General features: G+C 48.3%; 1 pseudogene across 1 annotated transcript in view; it reads left to right on the top strand.

Annotated features, from left to right (window-relative positions):
• The first annotated feature begins 10,299 nt into the window (after positions 1-10,299).
• LOC309553037 (proteinase-activated receptor 1-like) overlaps positions 10,300-13,038 on the top strand; it is a 181,215-nt pseudogene continuing 178,476 nt past the window's right edge. The window contains exon 1 of the transcript in view: positions 10,300-10,477. The product of the transcript in view is annotated as a proteinase-activated receptor 1-like (transcript). The remainder of the gene's footprint in view (positions 10,478-13,038) is intronic.

Raw genomic sequence — 13,038 nt, 5'->3', positions numbered from 1 at the left:
GGGCGAGTTGTAGGCATTTTAGGGAGAGAATCTGCTGATTTTTAGGGTCAGTGTGTTCTACAAACTACAATCGATATTGCTGTGTGGGGTGGGGTTTGCAGTGACCGATCTACGATCTTAGCAATCCTTTTAGGTACAGAGTCTGCTGATTTTTAGGGTCAGACAGTGTGTTCTACAAACTACAATCGATATTGCTGTGTGGGGTGGGGTTTGCAGTGACCGATCTATGATCTTATCAATCCTTTTAGGGAGAGAGTCTGCTGATTTTTAGGGTCAGTGTGTTCTACAAACTACAATCGATATTGCTGTGTGGTGTGGGATAGGAGATAGGCAGGTGTCAGCGGTCCACATTCATTTTGCTGTGTGTGGGCTGCAGTGAACACAATCTTTTTGGGCTGCAGTAAACACAATCTTTTTGGGGTGCAGTGAACACAATCTTTTTGGGGTACAGTGAACACAATCTTTTTGGGCTGCAGTAAACACAATCTTTTTGGGCTGCAGTAAACACAATCTTTTTGGGGTGCAGTGAACACAATCTTTTTGGGGTACAGTGAACACAATCTTTTTGGGGTGCTGGCTGCTGATTAGGGACAGACAGGAAAAAAAAACATTTGTGTCCGGATAGAATTGAGGGACAGGTCGGAGTGTGTTAGGAAGGGCCAGTTGTAGGCATTTTAGGGAGAGAGTCTGCTGATTTTTAGGGACAGTGCGTTCTACAAACTACAATCGATATTGCTGTGTGGGGTGGGGTTTGCAGTGACCGATCTACGATCTTAGCAATCCTTTTAGGGACAGAGTCTGCTGATTTTTAGGGTCAGACAGTGTGTTCTACAAACTACAATCGATATTGCTGTGTGGGGTGGGGTTTGCAGTGATCGATCTACGATCTTAGCAATCCTTTTAGGGACAGAGTCTGCTGATTTTTAGGGTCAGACAGTGCGTTCTACAAACTACAATCGATATTGCTGTGTGGGGTGGGGTTTGCAGTGACCGATCTACGATCTTAGCAATCCTTTTAGGGACAGAGTCTGCTGATTTTTAGGGTCAGACAGTGTGTTCTACAAACTACAATTGATATTGCTGTGTGGGGTGGGGTTTGCAGTGACTGATCTACGATCTTAGCAATCCTTTTAGGGACAGAGTCTGCTGATTTTTAGGGTCAGACAGTGTGTTCTACAAACTACAATCGATATTGCTGTGTGGGGTGGGATAGGAGATAGGCAGGTGTCAGTGGTCCACATCCATTTTGCTGTGTGTGGGCTGCAGTGAACACAATCTTTTGGGGTTCATCTCATACTTCTGAAGATTTGAGGGTGCTGCCTGTTCCATACTCCTCCTACTCCTCATTCAGCCTTTTAGGGGTACAAACAATAGTAATTGGGGCCTAGTGTGCTTCTGTACGTGTGAGATACATACACTTTTTTTGATCATATTTCCTATTCCGCTATTCAATAAAAACCTTTGGGGATCAATTAAATTGCGGGATAGTCTGTGTTGGTACGTGTGAGATCCACCTTTCCAAGTTTTTGGGGTTCATCTCATACTTCTGAAGATTTGAGGGTGCTGCCTGTTCCTTACTCCTCCTACGCCTCATTCAGCCTTTTAGGGGTACAAACAATAATAATTGGGGCCTAGTGTGCTTCTGTACGTGTGAGATACATACACTTTTTTTGATCATATTTCCTATTCCGCTATTCTATAAAAACCTTTGGGGATCAATTAAATTGCGGCATAGTTTGTGTTGGTACGTGTGAGATCCACCTTTCCAAGTTTTTGGGGTTCATCTCATACTTCTGAAGATTTGAGGGTGCTGCCTGTTCCAAACTCCTCCTACTCCTCATCCAGACGTTTAGGGGTACAAACAATAGTAATTGGGGCCTAGTGTGCTTCTGTACGTGTGAGATACATACACTTTTTTTGATCATATTTCCTATTCCGCTATTCAATAAAAACCTTTGGGGATCAATTAAATTGCGGGATAGTTTGGGTTGGTACGTGTGAGATCCACCTTTCCAAGTTTTTGGGGTTCATCTCATACTTCTGAAGATTTGAGGGTGCTGCCTGTTCCATACTCCTCCTACTCCTCATTCAGCCTTTTAGGGGTACAAACAATAGTAATTGGGGCCTAGTGTGCTTCTGTACGTGTGAGATACATACACTTTTTTTGATCATATTTCCTATTCCGCTATTCAATAAAAACCTTTGGGGATCAATTAAATTGCGGGATAGTCTTTGTCGGTACGTGTGAGATACACCTTTCCAATTTTTGGGGCGCATCTCATACTGCCGAGGATTTGAGGGTGCTTCAGTCTGCCTCCTGCCTGTTCCGAACTCCTACTACTCCTCATCCTGCCTTTAGGGTACACAATATTGTAATCGGGGCCTAGATTGTGTTTGTACGTGTGAGATACACCGTTTTGTAAAATTTGTCCTATTCCGCTATTCAATATACACCCTGTTTGAGTTTAAAAAATTAAATTGCGGGATAGTCTGTATCGGTACATGTGAGATACACCTTTTTAAATTTGTTTGGCACATCTCCTTCTACCGCCGAGGATTGCAGGGCGCTTCAGTTTGCCTCCTGTTCCCAACTCCTCCTACTCCTCTTCCTCATCCTGCCTTTAGGGTATAAAAAATTGTAATCGGGGCCTAGTTGGTGTTTGTACGTGTGAGATACACCGTTTTGTAAAATTTGTCCTATTCCGCTATTCAATATACACCCTGTTTGAGTGTAAAAAATTTAATTGCGGGATAGTCTGTATCGGTACATGTGAGATACACCTTTTTAAATTTGTTTGGCACATCTCCTTCTACCGCCGAGGATTGCAGGGCGCTTCAGTTTGCCTCCTGTTCCCAACTCCTCCTACTCCTCTTCCTCATCCTGCCTTTAGGGTACAAAAAATTGTAATCGGGGCCTAGTCTGTGTTTGTACGTGTGAGATACACCGTATTATAACATTTTTCCTATTCCGCTATTCAATATACACCCTTTTGGAGTGTAAGAAAATTAAATTACGGCATAGTCTGTATCGGTACGTGTGAGATACACCTTTTAAATTTGTTTGGCGCATCTCCTTCCACCGCCAAGGATTGCAGGGCGCTTCAGTTTGCCTCCTGTTCCCAACTCCTCCTACTCCTCTTCCTCATCCTCCCTTTAGGGTACAAAAAATTTTAATCGGGGCCTAGTCTGTGTTTGTACGTGTGGGATACACCGTTTTTTTATCCTTTTTCCTATTCCGCTATTCAATATACACCCTTTTGGGGTAAAAAACATTAAATTGCGGCATAGTTTGCATATTTGACTGTCAGATACACCCGTGCGATACTGTTGTTGTTTTGTTCCGCTATTCAATAAACACCTTTCTAGGGCAAGATCATAAATTACAGAAATATGAGGAGACCGTCAAATAAGGGCCGTGGCCTGGGTCGTGGTGCTGCTGGTAGAGCTCCTGTTGCAAGGAGAGGGCGTGGTCGATCTGTGCCAGCTACACGCACAAGTGAAACACCTTCCTCAAGTGTTAGTAGGTGACAGAACCTGCATCAGTATTTGGTAGGGCATCATACGCCTCTAGAAGTGATGAGGCCAGAACACAGAGAGGCAATAGTAGATTGGTTTGCTGCTGACAGTGCCTCCAGTTCCTTCACATTGTCTCCCACCCAGTCTACTGCAGAAAGGTCAGAGTTGGCACCTGCAGCCGATTTCCAACCGTCTTTCACCTCACCCCCTTGCAAATCAGGCAAGCAGTCTGAGCCCCAAGCCATACAGCAGTCTCTTCTTCTTTTTGAGGACTCTGTCAGCAGGGTTTCCCAGGGCCATCCACCTAGCCCTGCCCCAGAAGTGGAAGAGATTGAGTGCAGCGATGCCCAACCACTCATTTCTCAAGATGAGTACATGCAAGGACCATCGCAGCACGTCTCCGATGATGACGAAACGCAGGTGCCAACTGCTGCGGCGTTCAGCATTGTGGAGACCGACAAGGAGGGCAGGGGTGAAGACTGGGTGGAAGATGATGTGGAGGACGATGAGGTCCTCGACCCCACATGGAATGAACGTCATGCAGGTGACCTGAGTAGTTTGGAGGAAGAGGCGGTGGTCGCACAGAGCCACCAGCACAGCAGAAGAGGGAGCAGGGTGCAGAAGCGGAGCGCCCGTGCCCTACACACTACGCCTGCTACTGCCCAACGCAGCAAGGGAACGAGCGCACCAAAGTCAGCTCAAAGGAGTTCTCTAGCGTGAAAGTTCTTTAGAAAATGTGCTGATGACAGGACACGAGTGGCATAAACCTTCTCAACCTGAGCACAACCTGCATGATCAGGCATCTAAGTGCAAAGCACGAGCTGCAGTGGAGTAGACACCTTCAAAACCAAGAAACGTCTCTGGCTCATCCTGCTTCCTCTTCTGCTGCAGTCTTGGCCGCTCCAGCCACATCTGTAGTGATACCGGCACCTGCCACCCCGCAAATAGAGGATCTGTCAGCAACACCACCACCTGGGTCACCAACCATCTCCACAATGTCCCGTGGAAGCGTTCAGCTTTCCATCTCCTAAACACTTGAGAGGAAGAGGAAGTACCCCCCTACCCACCCGCGATCCCTGGCCCTGAATGCCAGCATTTCAAAATTCTTGGCCTTTGAAATGCTGGCATTCCGTCTGGTGGAGACGCACAGTTTTAAAAACCTTATGTCGGTGGCTGTCCCACAGTACGTCGTGCCCAGCCGCCACTACTTTTCCAGGCAAGCAATCCCTTCCCTGCACGACCAAGTGGGGGAAAAAATTAGGTGTGCACTGCGCAACGCCATCTCTGGCAAGGTCCACCTAACTACCGATACGTGGACCAGTAAGCACGGTCAGGGGCGTTATATCTCCCTAACGGCACACTGGGTAAATGCAGTGGCGGATGGGCCTGAGGCGGATAGCAATTTGGCGCATGTCCTTCCACCACCGAGGATTGCAGGGCGCTTCAGTTTGCCTCCTGTTCCTAACTCCTCCTACTCCGCTTCCTCATCCTCTACCGCCTCCTCACCCGGACAGCGTAACACCTTCACCACCAACTTCAGCACGGCCAGGGGTAAACGACAGCAGGCAGTTTTAAAACTTGCCTGTTTGGGGGACAAACCACACACCGCGCAGGGTTGTGGAGGAGCATGGAACAGCAGACAAATGAGTGGTTGCTGGCAGCGAGCCTCAAGCCCGGCCTGGTGGTGTGCGATAACGGGCGAAATCTCATAGCCGCTCTGGGCCTAGGCGGTTTGACGCACATCCCTTGCCTGGCGCATGTGCTGAATTTGGTGGTGCAGAGGTTCCTTAAAAACTACCCCGATATGTCAGAGCTGCTGCAGAAAGTGCGGGCCGTCTGTGCGCACTTTCGGCGTTCTCACCCTGCTGCTGCTCGCCTGTCAGCGCTGCAGCGTAACTTCGGCCTTCCCGCTCACCGCCTCATATGTGACGTGCCCACAAGGTGGAACTCCACCTTGCACATGCTGGAAAGACTGTGCGAGCAGCAGCAGGCCATAGTGGAGTTTCAGCTGCAGCACGCTCTGCGGAACAGCACCAGTTCACCAATAACTGGGCCTCCATGCGAGACCTGTGTGCCTTGTTGCGCTGTTTTGAGTACTCCACCAACATGGCCAGTGCCGATGACGCCGTTCTCAGCTTAACTATCCTACTTCTATGCCTCCTTGAAAAAACAATTCGGGCGATGATGGAAGAGGATGTGGCACAGGATGAGGAGGATGAAGAGGTAACATTTCCAAGGCTTTCAGGGCAGTCATTCGCAAGGGGCTCCGAGGGTGGGTTCCTGCACACACAAACGCCAGGGACACAATTGTCCAGCAGGGGCACAGTTCTGGAGGATGAGGAGCTGGAGGAGGAGATGGAAGCATGTTCACAGCAGGGTGGCACCCAGGCCAGCTCATGGCCATCACTGGTGCGTGGCTGGGGGGATACAGAGGACACGGACGATACACCTCCCACAGAGGACAGCCTTTCGTTGCCTCTGGGCAGCCTGGCACACATGAGCGATTACATGCTGCGGTGTCTCCACAACGACCGCCGAGTTGCCCACATTCTAACTTGTGCTGATTACTGGGTGGCCACGCTGCTGGATCCCCGTTACAAGGACAACGTACCGTCCTTAATTCACTCACTGGAGCGTGATCGCAAGATGAGCGAGTACAAGCGCACGCTGGTAGATGCCATGCTGCTGGCATTCCCACCTGACAGCGGGGCCACAGTGGAAGCACAAGGCAGAGGAGGAGGAGGAAGAGGTCGCCAACGCAACCAAGGCACAGCCAGCACCTCAGAAGGCAGGGTTAGCATGGCTGAAATGTGGAAAAGCTTTGTCAGCACGCCACAACAAACAGCAGCACCAGCAGCTCATATGGAACGTCTTAGCAGGAGGCAGCATTTCACCAACATGGTGGAGTAGTATGTGTGCACACGCCTAGACGTATTGAATGAGGGGTCTGCCCCCTTCAACTTCTGGGTCTCCAAGTTGGGCACATGGCCTGAGCTTGCCCTTTACGCCTTGGAGGTCCTGGCGTGCCTTCAGCCAGTGTATTATCTGAACGGGTATTTAGCATGGCTGGGGGCGTTATCACAGACAAGCGCAGCCGCCTGTCCAGAGACAATGTGGACAAGCTCACGTTCATTAAAATGAACCAGGCATGGATCCCACGGGACTTTTCCATACCTTGTGCAGAACAGCGATGGATACCGACCTTACCCAGCCATTGTTCCATTTTTGCTCTTTCTCACTCTTTTGGGGTGTACCCTCATTTAAAATTTGTGAAAAGAAGCAGTGTTGGCTACCTCGTCCTCCTCAGGGCCAGATTAACGTAGGGGCTATTGGAGCTGCAGCTCCAGGCCCCTACCTTTTATATAGGCCCCGGGTTGGCCATATTCACTGTTACCGCTCTTCTGTCACTTGTAAACACAGAAGTCTGGCTTCTATGCTCGCTTCCCCAGGCAGCACCCTCAGAACCTCCCCACACAGCGCGAAGGCCGGACAAGGAGGGACAGTTGCCGATGCATGGATGTGTTTATGGGCTTCAGAGACAGCATCCCATGTTGAATTAGGCATGCATGGCTGCACCCTTCCTCCTCTGGGTGCATGCCAAGGCACGGCCCTTAAGGCCCTTTAAAATCCTCAGCACCAAGCCCATGATGCTCTTAATCCGGCCCTGGTCCTCCTCCACCGCCGCTTCCACCTACACCGCCCATAGGTGTGCGCAGCCTATTGCATTAGGGTGTGCACCCCAAAGTTTAAATACACATGCATGTGTTTGCCTACATGTACATGGCCCGATACATTACTCTCCCTGCTGGCAAAGTGAAATAAAGCAGAGCAGGACCGAGGGAGATCTTTCCCATCTCCTCACTGGCAAACAGAGCGATAATGCTATGTGCCCTAGGTGATTAGGGTGTGCCCAGGCACATCCGGCACACCCTGTGCACACGCCTATGACACCGCCACATCCACCACCACCTCAACCTCCCTCCTACTCCATATGGGCCTCGTCCTTCAGAGATGAAGAACATTGTTTTATTTTTCTGTTTTTTTTTTTGTTGTTTTAAGTTATTTCCCTATCCACATTTGTTTGCAGAGCACTTGCCATGCTCTTAACAACGTTTTGCTGCCATTTGCAGCACTCTAGCCCTTTCCATTGGTGTTTTAGAGCCATTTTAGTGCCTGAAAGTTCGGGTCCCCATTGACTTCAATGGGGTTCGGTGTCCGGGAAAAGTTCGGCAAAAGTCCGGGACCCGGACTTTTTTTTAAAGTTCGGCCGAACCCGCCGAACACGGACGTCCAGGTGTCTGCTCAAGTCTAAAAATGAACTAATGTAATGAACAGGAGCATAGAGTTTGTTATTTAGGAGTCTCGGAGGATTAACCCATCCTTTTGTATCCACAAGAGTTTGGATGTGTAAACTAAACATTTTATATGATATTTTATATGATATTTCATAAATATAGGTGTGCGAGATCTTTATCTCTGTGGGGCATTAGTCTTAGAAACATCTAGGCATACATTGTTATAGCATTATAATCTGACATTGTACAACAGTGCCAGAATATTTAATTTGAGAGGGAGGTGGATATATTGGTCTTTTCCCTTAAGAAGTGTGTGTTACTTCCTCAAGCGAAAATACCAGCTGATAAAGGGTGTGTTGCTTCAAGTAACGCGTTAGGGGGTGTAGCTGTGTGCATTATGGGTTTTGAGTGCAGTACATTACCAGTTCTGTTAGCAGTGGGGGGTTGGAGATTGGGAACAGTGGTGAGTATGCTTAAATTCTTCCACATTCGGGGGGCGTGGCGACCGCCGAGTGTGATGGCCGCATAGCTCCTCAGCTCCAGCGTGATCCCGGCTTCTGACCGATCTACGCCTATCTACGGCTCAGTTGGTGACTCACCCAACCCGGTCCCGGACATCTAAGCACCGGCTCCCGCTCCCGGAGATGCGCAAGAGGCGAACACCGCCCATGTCTATTAAGAAACTGTCAGAATTCTTCCCCTCGGCTCCAGCCGGTCTCTGCCAAGATGGCGGCTGAGACGCTTCTCATAGCCGCGCTGCCGGCCCTCTAGTGACAGCCGTAATTAACACAGGAAACAGGACACAGACCGAGCCTGCCCTGCAGAGCGACTTCCTACCACCCGCAGACTGTAGCTCCCCTGCGTCTGGAGCCTCTACACCGCCCACTCCCTCCACGCAAAGCCCTGTGAAGTCTAAACCCCCGGTGGGAGCATCCATCATCCCCACATCAACTGTCTACTATGGAGGTGAGCATGGAGCAATCTTCTTTATCTGCTACAACCCCCCCCCCCCCGACCCATTTGCCTCCTTCCACACTACCAGGCAGCCAGTGTACGACACAACACTTAAGGAAATGCTGACCACTCTCCACACATCCATACAAGCTAACATGTTTTCTTCTATCACCCGCTGTCAGAGAGAGATCCATGACTTGGGAGACAGGGTTAGTTTTGTGGAAAATAAACTGAGTGAATTTACCTTTTCTACAACTCTATGGTGGATTCCCACACATCTCAGCAGGAGGAATTGCATCGCATAACTGCTAAACTCGCAGATCTTGAGGACAGATTGCGACACAATAACCTTAAAATAAGAGGTATCCCAGAATCTGTCCAATCCCACCAACTGCCACACTATGTGCGGGACTTGTTTAAAGAAGTGTTGCCCAATTCTACATCTGCAGATTTAACCATCGATAGGATACATCACATTCCTAAACAGTCTTTTTTACCACAAGAAATCCCACAAGATGTTTTACTACGAGTCCACTTCTTTCAGGTCAAAGAAAAAAATTTGGAATCCTTCCACCGTAAGGAACATCTTCCAGAACGGGCGGCTACACTACAGATTCTTCCTGACTACTCGCAGTATACGCTTCAGCTCCGACGCAACCTTAACCCCATAACCAAGGCCCTACGCAACCATCAAATAACCTACAAATGGAAATACCCCTCCAAGCTATGCGTGGTTCACCAAGGCATGTCCTCAACCATCACTAAACTAGACGACGGCATCCCCCTCCTCCGGCAATGGGGCATCGTTCCTGACCCCTCTCGCTCATCACCCCCTGATCCTGCAGCTCCTCCACCGCCCGCATTCAACCTGATTGTCAAGTTGTCTCCAGTAGCTCCAGAAACCATCATCGCTGATCCCAACTGCAGCACTTGATCTCTTGGCCGGGATCACCTGGCCCTGATGTTGCTTATGAGTACCTCACAATGTACTCTAGCCTCCGATGGCTCTGCAGCTTTTACTGCTCTTATGGTCTTTTTTTACCTAGTTTTTATATTATGCAGGTCCTTTTTACCTGTTTTTTTTTTCTTAAGTGTTGTTTTATTTTGTTTTTTCTTCCTTTTGCTGATTTTCTTCTCAGGAGTACCCCCCTGACATGCCCACAGTTGATCCGAACTGACACCGTCTGCTATGTAAGACTGCCGCCAGTGCCTTCAGGAACTCTCCCACTTGTCTCATCTTTATTTGTCCCTCTTCCTTCAGTCCAATCCTCCTCACAACACCAATGGCTGCTCGCTCTATTCTTCTCTGCAACTTCATTGAAAAGGTACTGTTCTTTTGCCACCCCCATGTGTTCTACACACGACAAAAGGTTTTTTCTCCCCTCTTACTCCTCCCGACCACCAATTTGCTTGACATATACATCACTTTATTTCCACTGCTAACATGCCTCTGAACTTCCTGTCCTTGAATGTTAGGGGTCTAAACCACCCCGCTAAACGCTATTCCTTATGGAAAGAAGCAGTTCAATCCAAAATGGACATCCTGGCAGTCCAAGAGACTCACTTCCGGAAAGATTGTGCACCCCGTTGTTCCCACAATAATTATCCTCATGTATTTTTTGCCTCGGCACCTGTTAAGAAGCGAGGCGTCATGTTCGCCATCAAAGATTCTGTGTCCTTCACTTCTTCACGAGTTGTGGAGGACACAGATGGTAGATATTTGATCCTGGTGTGTGTTATTGACAATTGTTCCTACACTCTAGTGAATGTTTATGCGCCCAATACACGTCAACTAAGGTTTTTACGGAAATTGTGTGCTACGATTGTAAAAGTTAAGGTCGAAAAAGTAATAATAATTGGAGACTTTAACCTGGTGGCGGACCACGTCATGGGTTCCTCCTCTAAGAGAAGATCCAATGCACCAACACTTGCAAATCTCTTGCGTTCAGAGGACCTCCATGATGTGTGGCGCTACCAGCATGTTGAGGAACGCAATTACTCCTACTTCTCCCCTAGTCATCATACCTATACCCGCATAGATATGTTCTTGGTAGATAAACAAACTTTACCTAATGTTGTCGATACGTCGATCTCCTCCATCACGTGGTCAGACCACGCTTCCATACACATGTCCCTGACAGCAGGCTCTACCCATCCTTCGTCTTACATTTGGAGGTGTAATAATTCTCTACTATCCAACCCAAACTCCCTTTCTTCCCTTAAATCCCAGTTGCTCGATTTTTTCGCACACAATGACACGCCAGAGATAGATCCCTCCCACTCTCAAGACGTTTGTCCGAGGTGTCTTAATACAATTGGGCTCTAGAATGAAAAAGTTATACTCAATGGCTCTATACAAATTAATATCTGACATACACTCCCTTGACGCAACAAAGTCACTCCTTCCCCTACTCTTTCGTCTAAACTGTCCCTGCTCAGAGCAGATTTACGCAGACTGCTCTGTGACCACCACGACAAGATGCTAGCGCGCCTCCGCATGAAATATTATGCAATGCATAATAAGGCAGGAAAATTCCTAGCCGCAAAACTTAAAGCCAGACGAACCAAAACCAAAATAGACTCGCTTTTCCACCCTCATACCGGGACTAAACTGATGTGCCCTCAAGCTATAGCGGACGCATTTGCGGACTATTATAGCTCGCTGTACAATCTCAAGGACGACCTAGATACCCCTCAACCCACAGATCTTGATATCCATAAGTTTTTACAAAACCTATCCCTGCCCACTCTCTCCCCTGAATCACTGACGTTCCTTAATAGCCCGATCACCCCGATGGAACTGCATCGCACGATCAAATCCCTACCACTGAACAAATCCCCTGGCCCCAATGGATTAACTAATGAATATTATTGCTCCCTGAAAGATACGCTCACCCCTTATCTTCTCCGCCTTTTTTCCGCGACCGTTGAAAAACAACGGTTCCCGTCAGAGATGCTACAAGCCCACATCACCACCCTTCCTAAACCTGGCAAACACCCAAACACTCCCGCAAACTTCAGACCAATCTCCCTACTGAATACAGACGTGAAATTGTACTCAAAATTGTTTGCTAACAGAATCGCTACAGTGCTCCCCTCTTTGATTAGCCCTGACCAAACGGGTTTGTCAAGGGTAGACAGGCCCCTGATGCCACCAGGAGACTGGTTAACCTTATTCACCATGCAGAGCATTCTTGAACGCCTTCTCTGCCTCTCTCTATTGAGAGAAGACGTTCAACCGCGTGCACTGGGGCTATATGAGGGCAGCACTTTCCAAATTTGGATTCTCAGGTCACATACTCTCTGCCGTCTTGGCATTGTACTCCGCCCCGTCCGCCAAAGTCCTATCGTCTAGTACTTTGTCCAAATCCTTTTCAATCACCAACGGCACGTGACAGGGATGCCTTCTTTCACTATTGATTTTTAACCTCCTGATTGAACCCCTCGCAGAATCCATCCGTAAGCACCCTCTCATATCTGGCTTCAAGTTTCAATCACTCCATCACTCCATTAGTCTTTTCGCAAACGATGTAATCCTAAGCCTCACTAACCCCATCATATCCCTCCCTAATGCCCACCAAATACTTCAAACCTTTAGTACAGTGTCCTACTACAAGGTGAATTTTACGAAATCTGTGATTCTGAACTTGGGTATCCACCCTTCCACACATGCCCACTTAACGACTCTACTGCCATACACCTGGAAGGAACACAGCATCCCCTACTTGGGCATCAACCTGACTTTCCCAATATCTAACCTGATTTAGTCTAACTTGAAACCTCTCATGGCCACGTTGTCTAACGACGTTCGTAATCTTCAAAAAACCGAATTATCCTGGGCAGGCAGGATAGCTGCCTTTAATTAAAATGGTGTGTCTCCCCAAAATCTTATATGTCTTTCGTACGCTCCCAGCTCATATCCCCACACATTATCTCATTAGCCTCTACAAATCCAACAACTATTTATTTGGCAGAAGAGGAGAGCCAGGTGCAATTTCGCACATATCACCAAACATAAAACAGTGGGAGGTCTCGGACTTCCAGACATACACGACTATTACCTAGCATCGTGTCTATCGCCCTTGAGGAGCTGGTTCTCACGGCCCCCGATTCTCTCTGGGCAAAATATCGAAATGGCTTTATCCAAAACCGAAGATCTTCACCTCCTACTGTTGTCTGATCTCTGGCGTCCTTTATGTCTTCACTCTCTCCCCCTTTCCACACAAGCTACTATTAAGGCATGGCGGGTACTAGTTGATAAAATCGACACTTC

The sequence above is a fragment of the Pelophylax lessonae genome (assembly GCF_965119305.1).
Source record: "Pelophylax lessonae genome assembly, chromosome: 4".
Lineage (NCBI taxonomy): Eukaryota > Metazoa > Chordata > Amphibia > Anura > Ranidae > Pelophylax > Pelophylax lessonae.
This window is presented reverse-complemented; position numbering and strand designations above follow the sequence as displayed.